At 38.1% G+C, this 15,342-nt stretch overlaps 1 long non-coding RNA gene across 3 annotated transcripts in view; it reads left to right on the top strand.

The window, feature by feature from the left end:
• LOC123335011 overlaps positions 1–15,342 on the top strand; it is a 399,767-nt gene that overhangs the window by 179,834 nt on the left and 204,591 nt on the right. The window contains exon 4 of one of the 3 annotated variants that reach the window (XR_006553226.2): positions 4,312–6,096. The exons of the other annotated variants lie outside the window; for them this stretch is intronic. This is a non-coding gene — a long non-coding RNA (uncharacterized LOC123335011). Of the gene's footprint in view, positions 1–4,311; positions 6,097–15,342 lie in introns of those variants that run through there. 3 annotated transcript variants of the gene reach the window in all.

Here is a 15,342-nt window from a genome sequence, read left to right as displayed (position 1 = left end):
GCCTAGTGGTTTTTCTGTATAGTGACAGAGCTCTACACACACATACACACACACAAACATACATGTTTATATGCACATGTAGGGAAATCAGACATGTCTTTTACAAATACAGTAACCAATATCATAAGGTTTTTTAATGGGAGCTGAGTACATCATGAGAAATGCTGGGCTGGAAGAAGCACAAGCTGGAATCAAGATTGCTGGGAGAAATATCAGTAACGTCAGATATGCAGATGACACCAACCACCCTTATGGCAGAAAGTGAAGAGGAACGAAAAAGCCTCTTGTTGAAAGTGAAAGAGGAGAGTGAAAAAGTTGCCTTAAAGCTCAACATTCAGAAAACGAAGATCATGGCATCTGGTCCCATCACTTCATGGCAAATAGATGGGGAAACAGTGGAAACAGTGTCAGACTTTATTTTTGGGGCTCCAAAATCACTGCAGATGGTGATGGCAGCCATGAAATTAAAAGACACTTACTCCTTGGAAGGAAAGTTATGACCAACCTAGATAGCATATTGAAAAGCAGAGTATTACTTTGCCAACAAAGGTTTGTCTAGTCAAGGCTATGGTTTTTCCAGTGGTCATGTATAGATGTGATAGTTGGACTGTGAAGAAACCTGAGCGCCGAAGAATTGATGCTTTTGAACTGTGGTGTTGGAGAAGACTCTGGAGAGTCCCTTGGATTGCGAGGAGATCCAACCAGTCCATTCTGAAGGAGATGAGCCCTGGGATTTCTTTGGAAGGAATGATGCTAAAGCTGAAACTCCAGTACTTTGGCCACCTCATGCGAAGAGTTGACTCATTGGAAAAGACTCTGATGCTGGGAGGGATTGGGGGCAGGAGGAGAAGGGGATGACAGAGGATGAGATGGCTGGATGACATCACTGACTTAATGGATGTGAGTTTGAGTGAACTCAGGGAGGTGGTGATGGGCAGGGAGGCCTGGCGTGCTGCAATTCATGGGGTTGCAAAGAGTAGGACATGACTGAGTGACTGAACTGAACTGAACTGAACATAGTCTTGACCTGTAATGCTTCAGGTAGCTCCCACAGGTTAAAAGGTTTTGACCTCAGTTCGATACTAGTAGGTAAATAGTGCCAGGAATTATTTAGAATTGCATTTCAAATGTAGTTTTGCCATTTGCTGACAATAACTTTTCATCCTTTTCAAGAAGATCATAAATCTTTGTCTCTCCTAATCTTTCTCATTTCTGACTTCCAGTCTCCTGCCTAAATGTTTCTTTAAAGACCATCTGAAAATTGACAAATTGTAAATTTTTTTTAAATTTATTTTTATGGGGGTATAATTGATTTACAATGTTGTTAATTCCTCTTATGGAGAAGGCAATGGCAACCCACTCCAGTACTCTTGCCTGGAAAAATCCCATGGACGGAGGAGCCTGGTGGGCTGCAGTCCATGGGGTCGCTAAGAGTCAGACATGACTGAGCGACTTCACTTTCACTTTTCACTGTCATGCATTGGAGAAGGAAATGGCAACCCACTCCAGTGTTCTTGCCTGGAGAATCCCAGGGACGGCGGAGCCTGGTGGGCTGCCGTCTATGGGGTCGCACAGAGTTGGACATGACTGAAGTGACTTAGCATAGCATAGCATAATTCCTCTTATACAGCAAAGTGATTTGGCTATACATATAAATACAAATTCTTTTCAAATATTATTTTCCATTATAATTTATCATAGGAATTTTTTTTTAATTGGAGGATAATTGCTTTACAGTGTTGGGTTAGTTTCTGCTGTGAAATGAAGTGAATCCGCTATATTTATACATATATCACCTCCCACTTGAACCTCACCCCCCCTCCCCCTTCCCACCCTTCTAGGTCAACACAGAGCCAGGAGCTGGGCTCCCCGTACTATGCAGCAGCTTCCCACTAGCTCTGTTTTATGCATGGTGGTGCATATATGTCAATGCTACTCTCCCAGTTTGTTCTACTCTCCCCTACCACACCCCTCATGTCCATAAGTTCATTCTCTACATCTGTATCTCTATTCCTGCCCTGCAAATACGTTCATTTTTCTAGATTCTACTTATGTGTGTTAATATATGATATTTGTTTTTCTGACTGACTTCACTCTGTATGACAAGACCTAGGTTCATCCACATCACTACAAATGACCACATTTCATTCTTATTGAGCCATCATCATAGGATGGCTCTTATAAGGGAATAAGATCATCATATAAAAAATCACTGAAACAGGAGTTGGAGGCCTTTTGTTCTAGATTCCCGAACTCTAACTTTTGATGATTTTTGGCACCTCATTGAAGCAGGCTTATTTTTTTTTCACATTAATACACTGTAGAAGCTATGAGGTTAAAAAAGGAAGTATGTGAAAAAGTGTTTTGAAAATATAAAATGCCAAAGGAATAAAGATATTATTATTTGTGTGCATATATATTTATTTATGTGTTACGTCTATCTATCTGTTGATAGATGCAGCTTACTCGTGCTGTTGAATACACAGAAATACACACCCTATGTAAAAAAGATGCTATCTTTTCCATAATGAAATGTACTGTATGTAGTGCGTGTTCTGTGTAACCCAGTGTTTTAAGTGCTATATTCAAAGTTAAAAAAAAAATGTAACAAGAGAAGGCAAATTCAGACTGTTAGAATGTATTGGGAAATATTTCCTGAGTAGAGTTGGAGGTGGAGAGTTACGTTTAGATTAAGAGCAATGCCAATAATGATCTTTTACTAGGTTAAAAATTCCCTCAGGACAGTGTCCAAGATGTTTCATTATTGTATTTCAGTGCCCTGAAATAATAGGTGCTTAATTAACATTTGAGAACGAATGAATTTGGTGTAATTAAGAACTGTCCACTGCAGCAAAAGAGACACGGATGTATAGAACAGTCTTTTGGACACTGTGGGAGAGGGAGAGGGGGGATGATTTGGCAGAATGGCATTGAAACATGTATAATATCATATAAGAAATGAATCGCCAGTCCAGGTTCAATGCAGGATACAGGATCCTTGGGGCTGGTGCACTGGGATGACCCAGAGGGATGGTACGGGGAAGGAGGTGGGAGGGGGATTCAGGTGGGATGGGAGAGCATGTGTACACCCGTGGCGGATGCATGTTGATGTATGGCAAAACCAATACAATATTGCAAAGTAATTAGCCTCCAATTAAATAAATAAATTTAAATTTAAAAAATAAAATTAAAAAAAAAAAGAACTGTCCACTGAAATAAAAATGTGCAACATGAAAGCTGCGAGATAGGTTTTGTTTGGGGATCTTTTGAGGATGATAACTCAGAAGACAGCCTCTCAGATATCTTTGAGAAACTACTCCAAAGAGGGAAAGGAGGAGACTTGTTATATATGAACTCTTTTTTTCCCTGGGAAAAAGATATGGTCAAGCATATAAAGATTACTGCTAATCACAAGGAACAAACATTTCAAGTTAATGATTTTAGTGGTTTTACATGCAAAAATCTGGGTGTCACTGAAAATTTTCCTTAGGTATGTATCGTAACCATCCAAGGCCAGTATATTCACAGCATAGGATACTTCCCGTTTTTCTCCATCCTGAATCCCCTCAGGATACACTGCTGGTGAGCAGCTTCAGTGGCTAATGGCTGATCCCTTTAGAGCTGGAATAGTAGGCAACATTTTTCTCTTCATAGCAGCAATTAATATTGTGATGTATCTAAAATGTAGCGAGAGTTGGGGGCTATTTTATAGATGAAGCTAGAAAGGATGGATGCTGTGTCATGGCTTCTGAACAACCTTGGTTTCCTTTTATTTCAATCTTTTTAACTAAGACATTTTGATAAAGCTTATAATGGTGAAATGATAATAATACCCACACAACTTATGAAGTAGCTTCCTCGTTTTCCATTTCACAGTGAGTGTAATGAGACTTACAGAGTTTAAGTATTTTGCCTGAGGCCACAAAGCTGGTATTAGCAAAGCTTTGATAGAAGAGGAGGCAGAGGTTATGGTAATTCATCCCTATGTATTACTTGCACTCTGAGGGGCCTTCAGATCTTCTCTGTGTCTTCTGGATGATCTTGCAGGGTGGTCTGCTAAGTGAGCGAACCATTGTCGTATTAAACTTACCATGGACTCCCTCTGAATCACGGAAATGACCACACTTGGAATGTCAAATTCCAACTTAATTTCCATCACTCCATTTTTAGTTTAAATATGAATACAAAGGGAAAAAAGTGATCCTTGATGTGATTTCTGGATTATATCATGTACTTTTAATTATCTTAGTTTAAAATTCTCAGAAAATAAGGAGAATCAAGATTCTCATTAAAATCTCTGTTCTATGCCAGGAGCTGAGAGTAAAGGAGCCATCTCCCCTACTCCTGTCTTACTGATCAACCACCAAAATAGAATGCTGACATCATCTGTGCATCTGTTCATTTCATAATCAACGTCATCACCTTCATTGCAGTCCTAACTTGTATCTGTTCAGGGCTTTACTCTATAGCAAGCATCCTGCTAAGCACTTTGAATGTGTTATATGGTTATGTGCACACAGCAGCCTAGGAGGTTACAGATCCTGGGAAGAGATTGGCACTTATACAGACATCCTCTGTAGGTTAGCTCGTGGGCCTGAGTTAATTAGTCAAGGATGCAGAGTCTTTGTGTAAGGGATGTGGATGCTGAGAGAAAGCAGGACCAGTTTCAGCATATCTTAGCATAATTTCTGTGTTCCAGAGTCCCTAAGAGGAGGTCACCCAGAACTACTGATAAGATTTTGACAGACCTGAGATCATTATTTTTGCTGTGCTGCAGTCAGTTTTGCTTCACTATTCAGAAAACTGCAGAAGCTACGTTCCTGTTGAAGAGAATCTTTACAATGATGAGATACTCATGACTCTGAAACCAAACTTAGTAATACCAAATTAAGTCCTCATCTGGAGGCAGAAAGTAGATTTATAGCTTCCTCCAGCTTTCTTTAACTACACCCATTTCCCTGAAGTCTAACTCAATTCTGGTTTAAAAATGTTTTTAAAAAATTTATTTATTTTTGGCTCTGCTGAATCTTCATTGCTGCGTGGGCTTTTCTCTAGTTGCCGCGAGCGGAGGCTCTTGTCTGTTTTCAGCAAATGAGCTTCTCATGGTGGTGGCTTCTCTTATTGCAGAACACAGACTCTAGGACATTGGGCTTCAGTAGTTGCTGTAGGTGGGCTCAATAGTTGCGGCTCCTGGGTTCTAGAGCATAGGCTCAGTAGTTGTGGCACACAGGCTTAGTTTTCCCATGGCATGTGGGATCTTCCCAGATCAGGGATGGAACCATGTCTCCTGCATTGGCAGGTGGATTCTTTACCAATGAGCCACCAGGGAAGCCCCAGGTTTAATAATCTTTTATCTAAGTGGTTCTGATACTCAGTTCATATGAGGACTATGAAAACACGGTCATAATATTTCTTACAGCTGTATATTATTATTCTCACTTTAAGATGAGGAAATTGAGACTCAGAGATTAGAGAACATGCACAAGGTTTTACAGATAGTAATGCCAGAGTTTTGGTTTTGAAACCAGCTTGAACTTTTAACAATTCCACTATTCTGTCTATGTTTTAAATAAAATAATGCCTGGGCTTATCCTAGATTGTTTTGTGGGGTTAGTCAGTTGCGTAGCTGGTGATATAACATTTGAAGAGGATCAAATAAGTTATACAAAATGTAAAATCCCCATATGAATTTGGATTTGCTATAAATATAATCACTGCTCATGTTTGAATAAAACAATAGACTATCAGAGAATCATTGCAATTTTTTCATCTTTTATTTAAAAAATGCTCTACTTTTGTCTGTTTTATCTTGGATAGTATGAGGTATTTGTATGAATAATAGGTGCTTTATGAAAGGAAATGACAGGGGCCTCATTTTTTATTTGGATGATTATATGTAGCAGATTTATATGTCCAAAATAGTTAAAAGCAAGGGCATAGACTTAGAAGCAAAAGGAAATTAAAGTGTAAGGCATCTGCAGAAATTCCATAAAAGTGCCTGAGAAGTTCTTTCTTGCTTCCCCCCTTACAACCCCCAATCTGTGCCTTGCCCAGTCTTCAAAGACTTCTTTGAGCACAAATCTTGACAAAGGCCTCTCTGACCATTTCAAATCTCAGTAGTATGGGACTTCTTGCATGAATTCACAATGAGATTATACCTGTATAATACAAATTATTTTCCATTACATTCCTCAACATTTATTGGATTCTAAGTTATTTAAGAAGAAAAACCTCCTAGTTCTTATGAAGAGTGTTAACCTGCATACTTTGATTTTTAAGATATACCCTACTTTTAGACTTGTGATAATTTCTAAAACCACTGAAACTTAGAACCTAAAAAATGAGGCAAATATGTGTTGTTCATGTGGCATTTAACTTTTTCAAATGTATCTATATCTTCTTCCTACAGAACTATTATATTTATCAGAATTAGAGATTAATGTATTTTAGGCCCTTGTAGTACCTAATTACCGGTACTGAATACTTGTACCCTTCTTTGGGTAGGGTAGTAGAGGAGACTGCGGACTCCAGTCCATGGGGTTGCAGAGTTGGATGTGACCAAAGTGACTTAGCACAGCACAGCAGCTTTATTAGGATATAATTTACATACTGTACAATTTGCCCATTGAAACTATATAATTTAATGGTATTTAGTATATTCAGAGTTGTGTAAGCATCACAAACACAACTTTAGAACATTTTTATCACCCTCCTAAAAGAAACCCCATTCCCTTTAGCTGTTAGTTGCCAATCATCACACCTCTCCTCATCCCTTACTTTGTTTCTATAGATTTGCCCCTTCTGAGCATTTCATAGAACTGAATCAAATAATATGTGGTCTTTTGTAACTGTATTATTTCATTTAGCATAATCTTTCCAAGGTTAATGCATATTGAAGCATGTATCAAGATTTCATTTGTTTTTATTGCTAAATAATATTTCATCTCATAGGTGTACCACATTTTGTTGATCCACGAATACCACATATTATGCCACATATTAACCAATGTTTAGCTTGTTTTCACGTTTTTCCTCTTACTAATAATGCTGTATTTGGTTTTTATGGAGGTATATGCTTATTTCTTTTCAGCATAAACCATGTAGTGAAATTGCACTAATCGATTAAATAGTAATTCTGCATTTAACCTTTTGATGATTTGCCAAACTGATTTGCTAAGCAGTTGCACCATTGTACAGTCCCAGAAGCAATGTGTGGTGGGTCCAAGTTTTCTTAATCTTTATGAACTCCTATTGTTAACTGATTTTTTAATTTGAGCCATACTAGTGGGAGTGAAGTGGACTCTCAATGTGGTTTTGATTTACATTTCCCAAATAACTAATGCAATTGAGCATCTTTTCCCATGCTTGTTTTTTGTTTGTAATCTTCTTTGGAAAAATACCTATTGAATCTTTTGCTCATTTTGAAATCGGGTTATTTTTATTTTTATAATTGAGTTGTAAGAGCTCTTTATATATTTTAGATATAAGTACCTTGTCAGATATATGATTTGCAAATGTTTTCCCCTCATCATGTAGGTCATACTTTCACTTTCCTAATAGTGTTTTTTTAAGCACAAATGTTTTTAATTTTGATGAAGTTCAATTTATCTTTTTAAAATTTTGTTGCTCATACTTAGTGTCATCCTCAAGAAACTGCTACCAAATCCAAAGCTGATTTCTGGATACTCATTTCTATTCCTCCAGTCTATCTATATATTTATCCTAGGCTGGTACCATGCTGTCTTGTTAACAGCTGCTTTATTGTAACTTTTAAAATCAGGAAGTATTGAGTTCTCCAACTTTGTTTTTCCTTCTCAAGATGGTTTTGGCTATTTTGAGTCCTTTGATTTTCCAGGTAATTTCCAACAAGGATCAGCTTGTTGGTTTCTATAAAGAAACAGTTGAAATTCTGTAGAACTTTCAGTGAGTCTGAACAATTTGGAAGGTCTTGCCATCTTCACCCATGTTAAACCTTCTCAATCATGATTATGGGATGTCTTTCCATTCATCTAGAGCTTCTTTAATTTCTTTCAACAACGTTTTATAGATTCCAAAGTGTGAATCTTATCCTTTTTTTTTTTAATTTTACCCTCTTGGGAGTTAGCACATACAGCTACCAATCTCAATCCAGCCCAGGTCCATATATGCCTTCATTCATCCACACATTCATCTATTAATGATATCATGCCTACCTCTGTGGAAGGCACTGTTGAAGCAGATCTATTACTTGGGGAAGCTGACTTCTCAACAGAGAGGGGCTGTAGAATGTCCTGGGCGGCCGGCGAAAGACCTGTGCAAGATACTGGGAAGGAGTAAAGGAGGTAGTCTGCATAAGGAAAAACATCACTTTTGAGCTGAATCTTAACAGCTAAATAAGAAGCTCTTATCATTCATCAGATTTTATGACATACCTGCGATATGCCAGGCAATATTACATATTAGTAAATGTGCGTGCATGCTAAATCGCTTCAGTCATGTTCATTTCTTTGTGACCTCTTGGACTGTAGCCCTCCAGGCTCCTCTGTCCATGAGATTCTCCAGGCAAGAACATTGGATTGGGTTGCTGTGCCGTCTTCCAGATCTTCCTGACCTGCATGTCTTATGTCTCCTGCATTGATAGGCATTACCCTTTTTTATTAAATTTATTTCTAAGCAGCACTTTTTTCTTGATGCTATCATTAAATGGAATTATTTCTTAATTTCATTTTTAGGTTGCTTATTGCTTAGAGTCTAGGAATATGATTTTTTTTTATTGATTTTGTATCTATAAACTTGCTGAACTCATTTAGTAGTTTTAATAGTAGATTCCTTAGAATTTTCTATGTGTAGGATCATGTTATCTGTGAACATAATTTTGTTTCTTCTTTTCCAATCTAGATGTCTTTTATTTTATCTTCTTGTCTTAATCCTTCACTAAAAGAGAAGTAAAGCAAGTAAACATTCTTATCTTGTTCCTGGTCTTTAGAGAAAAGCATCCAGTCTTTCATAAGTAACTTGATGTTAGCTGTGGGATTTTTCACCACTGTGTGTGCCCAGCTGCTCAGTCATGTCCCGCTCTTTGTGAACCCATAAACTATAGCCTGCTAAGTTCCTCTGTCCATGAGATTTTCCAGGCAAGAATACTGGAGCAGTTTACCATTTCCTTCCAGGAGTCAAACCCAAGTCACCTGCGTCTCCTGCATTGGCAGGCAGATTCTTTACCATTGAGCTACCTGGGAAGTAGATGCACTTTATCATGTTGAGTGAGTTTTATTCTATTCCTAGATTGTTGACTGTTTTTGTCATGAAACGGTATTGAGTTTTGTCAAGTGCTTTTTCTGCAATTTAGTGATGATTATGTTGTTTTGGTTTTTAATTTTATTGGTTGATATGTTTTATTACATTAGCTGATTTTATGCATATTAAACCATCCTTGCTTTCCTAGGATAGATCCCAGTTGTTCATGATGCATAAATATTTGTTTGTCAGTAGCCATGAAATTAAAATATACTTGCTCCTTGGAAGAAAAGCTATGACAAACCTAGACAGCATATTAAAAGGCAGAGACATTACTTTGCTGACAAAGATCCACGTAGTCAAAGCTATGGTTTTTCCAGTAGTCATGTATGATGTGAGATTTGGATCATAAAGAAAGCTGAGCACCAAAGAATTGATGCTTTTGACTTGTGGTGTTGGAGAAGACTCTTGAGAGTCCCTTGGACAGCAAGGAGATCAAAACAGTCAATTGTAAAGGAAATTAATCCTGACTATTCCTTGGAAGGACTGATGCTGAAGCTGAAACTCCAATAATTTGGCCACCTGATGTGAAGAACTGACTCATTAGAAAAGACCCATATACTGGGAAAGATTGAAGGTAGGAGGAGAAGGGGACAATAGAGTAGGAGATGGTTGGATGGCATCACCCACTCAATGGGCATGAATTTGAATAAGCTCCAGGGGTTGGTGATAGACAGGGAAACCTGGCATGCTGCAGTTCATGGGGTTGCAAAGAGTCGGACATGACTGAGTGACTGAATTGAACTGATTCATAAGAGATGCTGATCTATGGTTTTCTTATGTTTTTTCAGTTCTTTAAATATTTTGTAGAATTTGCCACTGAAATCATCTATATTTGGGCTTTCCTTTGTGGGTGTATTTTTGACTTCTCTGGTGGCTCAGACGGTAAAGCATCTGTCTACAATGCGGGAGACCTGGGTTTGAGCCCTGGGTTGGGAAGATCCCCTGGAGAAGGAAATGGCAATCCACTCCAGTACTATTGCCTGGAAAATCCCATGGACAGAGGAGCCTGGTAGGCTACAGTCTAGGGGGTCACAAAGAGTCGGACACGACTGAGCGACTTCACTTCACTTTTGTGGGTGTATTTTTGATTACTAATTTAATCTTTGTATTTGTCATAATATGCTGATATTTCCTATTTCCTTTTATAGAGGTCATATTTTAGTTAGGTGTGCTTTGAATAAATTAAATTAATTCAATGAATAAATTAAAATTCATTGGTGAGTAATGTCTCAGAACCCATAAAATTTTGGCTTTTATGTATATTACTTTATGTCAGTTTATGTTCTTGAAAATCTGATCTCTTTAATGTAAATATGTCTGAAGTTTTCTGGTTTTTATTGTATCACAACTGGTTTTATCTCACAAATTACAAACAGTTTTCACCTTAAAATATCATTTAATCTCATTGATTATTTTTCCTTTTTACAAATGAAAACCAGCCGTCAGAAAGTTTATGTGACCAGCTTTGGTCCTAAAGCTAATTAATCTCATTACTAAGATTTAAAAATAGGTCCTTTTATTTCACCTCCTATAATTTCTCCCTTCTCCCTCTATCTATATTTAATAAGTTGATTACCAGTTTGGACTTAGCAATTTCCCAACTTATATTTAAATCTGTAATGGCACTTTAAAAATATTATGAGAAGTGACTAAAGATACACTGATTTTTCTTCCAATCTGTCTTACAGCTTCAAACATTGAAGTTTTGAAAACTCTGAGCTAGGGTGTTTCTCTTTTTGGTTCTGATAGAATAGCTTGTGTTCAACAAACACACAAGTTAGAACAATCATAAAGGATAAAAAAAAAATACAAAAGGCATAGAAAAGCACCCAAAGCATCAAGTACCTGGGTGTTAAAGATTCTGAAGGAAAGGGTAAGATAAACCTAACCTTCTGTCCCATTTTTCTTTAAAATTGTTCTTTGGTTCATAAGCAGGATGGGCAGAGAACTATGGCTCAGAGCTTTTGACTGTGCCCTCAGGTTGAGTAGATGAAAGATGGAATTCAGGGTTATGAAGTCAGGCAGGAGTGCAGAGGCCAAGGTTCTAGAGAGAAGGGAGCAACAAAAACCAGATGCGTTTGACATTCTGTGGTTCTTTCCAATTGAAGCATTTATTGATTCATATTCTGGGCAGGGCAGAAGGCTAAAAAGCCAAGCAGAAAGGAATGGAGGCTAAAAATCTAGGTGAAGTTTCTACTGGAATCCTGATTTTAGCAATACAAAACTTGGAGTTCATTTTTTGAACTCCAGTAGAATTGCTCATTATTGTGTTCAAGAAAATAGATAAGAATATGGAGAATTAATAAACATTACAATCAATATTAAAGAATCAAATGAAAGTTTGCTAACTGAACATTTATGTAGAATTTATAAACCCAGTACAGTTTAATAGCAAAAGTGAAAACTAATGTACTACAGACAGGTCAGTAGAACATAGCCACATAGAAGCCATTACGGAAAACATAAAAGAACATTTGAGATATATGAGCTGGTACAAAAAAAGTTAATCATATATGTAAAGTTCTAAAAGGAGAAGACAGAACTGAATAAGGTAGAAACAAACTTTAAAGATACAATGGCCAAAATTTTTCCATAGCTGCTGAACTGCTTCCATGTATGGATCTAGGAAGCTTTCCTCTAAACTCCTCAGTTCAGAGGTTCAGTTCAGTCACTCAGTTGTGTCCGACTCTTTGCGACCCTATGAATTGCGGCACTCCAGGCCTTCCTGTCCATCACCAACTCCCGGAGTTCACTCAAACTCACGCCCATCGAGTCGGTGATGCCATCCAGCCATCTCATCCTCTGTCATCCTCTTCTCCTCCTGCCCCCAATCCCTCCCAGCATCAGAGTCTTTTCTAATGAGTCAACTCTTGGCATGAGGTGGCCAAAATACTGGAGTTTCAGCTTCAGCATCATTCCTTCCAAAGAACACCCAGGACTGATCTCCTTTAGAATGGACTGGTTGTCCTAGCAGTATAAATATACAAAATAAAAAACAGGGAATTCCCTGGTTTTGAACAGAGTTCAATCCCTGGTGGGGGAACTGAAATCCTGCAAACCACATTGGTGGATCGGATGGTAAAGAATCTACCTGCAATGCAGGAAACCTAGGTTAAATTCCTGTGTTAGGAAGATGTCCTGGAGAAGGGAATGACTATCCACTCAAGTATTCTTGCCTGGAGAATTCCATGGAAAGAGGAGCCTGCTGAGCTACAGTCCATGGGGCTGTAGAGTTAGATACCACTGAGTGACTAACACTTTTACTTTGAGGCCACATGGTACAACAAAAGCAGACAATCCCCTCCACCCTGACTCACCACCCCCCCCAAAAAAAACCCCACACATTCACTCATCTAGGTTCATGATGGTCTAACCAAAGATAAAGGGAATATCTTTAAAAAATTACTATATGTATAAAACTGTAAAAACTCCATACAAAAACTACTAGAACTGATAAATGAATTCAACAAGGTAGCAGGATATAAGATGAACATACAGAAATCAGTTGCATTTCTTTTCGCTAATAATGAGATATCAGAAAAGGGATGTAAACAAACAATCCCCTTTAAAATCACATTAAAAAATACTTTGGAATAAATCTCACCAAGGAGGTCAAAGACTTACATGCTGAGAACAACAAAACATTAATAAAGGAAACTGAAGATTATTCAAAGAAATTGAAAGATATTCCATGATCTGGGTTGGAATAATTAATATTGTTAAAATGGCCATACTACCTAAAGTGATGTACAGATTTAATGCATTTTTATCAGATTACCCATGACATTTTTCCAGAACTAGAACAAATAATCCTAAAATAGGTATGGAACCATAAAAGACCCAACATGGCCAAAGCAATTCTGAGGAAAAAGAACAAAGAAGGAGGCATAACCCTTCTAGACTTCAGATAGTATTACAAAGCTGTTGTAATCAAAACAGCATGGTATTGGCACAAATACAGATGTATGGATCAATGGAACAGAATAGAGAGTCCAGAAATAAACCCACACTTCTATTGATTAATCTTTGACACAGGACGTAAGATTGTATGATGGAGAAAAGATAGTCTCTTTAGGAAGTTGTGTCTTAGGATAATCTATAAAAAATAATAAAAATAACTAAAAAGCTAACAGTGGGGGAAAATGGAGCAAAATGTGCCTGGTTACTTCAAAAGACTATAAGAAAGGGAAAAAAGAGAATAGACTGTGTCATTAGAAAACAAAGGATAAGATAGTAGATAAACTCAAGCATATTAATAATTGCATTAATTGTAAGTGGACTAAATCACCCAAGTAAATCGAGATAAAAAACAATTTATATTGTATATTGTATTCAGTTCAGTTCAGTTGATCTCAGTCATGTCCGACTCTTTGAGACCCCATGAATCACAGCATGCCAGGCCTCCCTGTCCATCACCAACTCCTGGAGTCCATGCAGACCCATGTCCATCGAGTCAGTGATGCCATCCAACCATCTCATCCTCTGTCGTCACCTTCTCCTCCTGCCCTCAATCTTTCCGAGCATCAGGGTCTTTTCTAATGAGTCAGTTCTTCGCATCAGGTGGCCAAAGTACTGGAGCTTCAGTTTCAGCATCAGTCCTTCCAATGAATATTCAGGACTGATTTCCTTTACAATTGACTGTTTTGATCTCCTTGCTGTCCAAGGGACTCTCAAGAGTCTTCTCTGATACCACAGTTCAAACAATCAGTTCTTCGATGCTCAGCTTTCTTTATAGTCCAACTCTCACATCCATACATGACTACTGGAAAAACCATAGCTTTGACTAGATGGATCTTTGTTGGCAAAGAGATGGATGTCTCTGCTTTCTAATATGCTGTCTAGATTTGTCATAGACAAACTCCTTGCTTCTTCCAAGGAGCAAATATCTTTTAATTTCATGGCCACAGTCACCATCTGCAGTGATTTTGGAGCCCTCCAAAATAAAGTCTGTCATTGTTTCCATTGTTTCCTCATCTATTTGCCATGACGTGATGGGTCCAGATTCCATGATCTTCGTTTTTTGAATGTTGAGTTTTAAAGCCAGGCTTTTTACTCTCTTCACTCACTTTCATCAAGAGGCTCTTTAGTTCCTCTTTGCTTTCTGGAATAAAGGTGGTATCATCTGCATATCTGAGATTATTGATGCTTCTCCCGGCAATCTTGATTCCAGCTTGTGCTTCATACAGCCTGGCATTTTGCATGATGTATTCTGCATATAAGTTAATAAGCAGGGTGACAATATACAGCCTTGATGTACTCCTTTTCCGATTTGGAGCCAGTCCATTGTTTCACGTCTGGTTCTAACTGTTGCTTCTTGACCTGTACACAGATTTCTCAGGAGGCAGGTCAGGTGGTCTGGTATTCCCATGTCTTTAAAAATTTTCCATAGTTGGTTGTGATCCACACAGTCAAAGGATTTGGCGTAGTCAATAAGGAAGAAGTAGATGTTTTTCTGGAACTCTCTTGCTTTTTCTATGATCCAGTGGATGTTGGCAATTTGATCTCTGGTTCCTCTGCCTTTACTAAATCCAGCTTGAACATCTGGAAATTCACAGTTCACTTACCGTTGAAGCCTGGCTTGGAGAATTTTGAGCATTACTTTGCTGGCATGTGAGATGAGTGAAACTGCGCGGTAGTTTGAGCATTCTTTAGCATTACCTTTCTTTGGGATTGGAATGAAAACTGACCTTTTCCAGTCCTTTGACCACTGCTGAGTTTTCCAAATTTGCTGGCATATTGAGTGCAGCATCATCTTCTAGTATTTGAAATAACTCAACTGGAATTCCATCACCATTAGCTTTGTTTGTAGTGAGGCTTCCTAAAGCCCACTTGACTTCACACTCCAGGTTGTTTGGCTCTAGGTGAGTGATCACACCATCATGGTTATCTGGGTCATTAAGATCTTTTCTGTATAGTTCTTCTGTGAATTCTTGCCACCTCTTCTTAATATCTCCTGCTTCTGTTAGGTCCATACGGTTTCTGTCCTTTCTTGTGCCCATCTTTGCATGAAATGTTCCCTTGATATCACTAATTTTCTTGAAGAGGTCTCCAGTCTTTCCCATT

This window comes from Bubalus bubalis, chromosome 9, assembly GCF_019923935.1.
Source record: "Bubalus bubalis isolate 160015118507 breed Murrah chromosome 9, NDDB_SH_1, whole genome shotgun sequence".
NCBI classification, from domain to species: Eukaryota; Metazoa; Chordata; class Mammalia; order Artiodactyla; family Bovidae; genus Bubalus; species Bubalus bubalis.
Note: the sequence above shows the minus strand (reverse complement) of the source record. Positions and strands in the feature narration are given on the sequence as shown.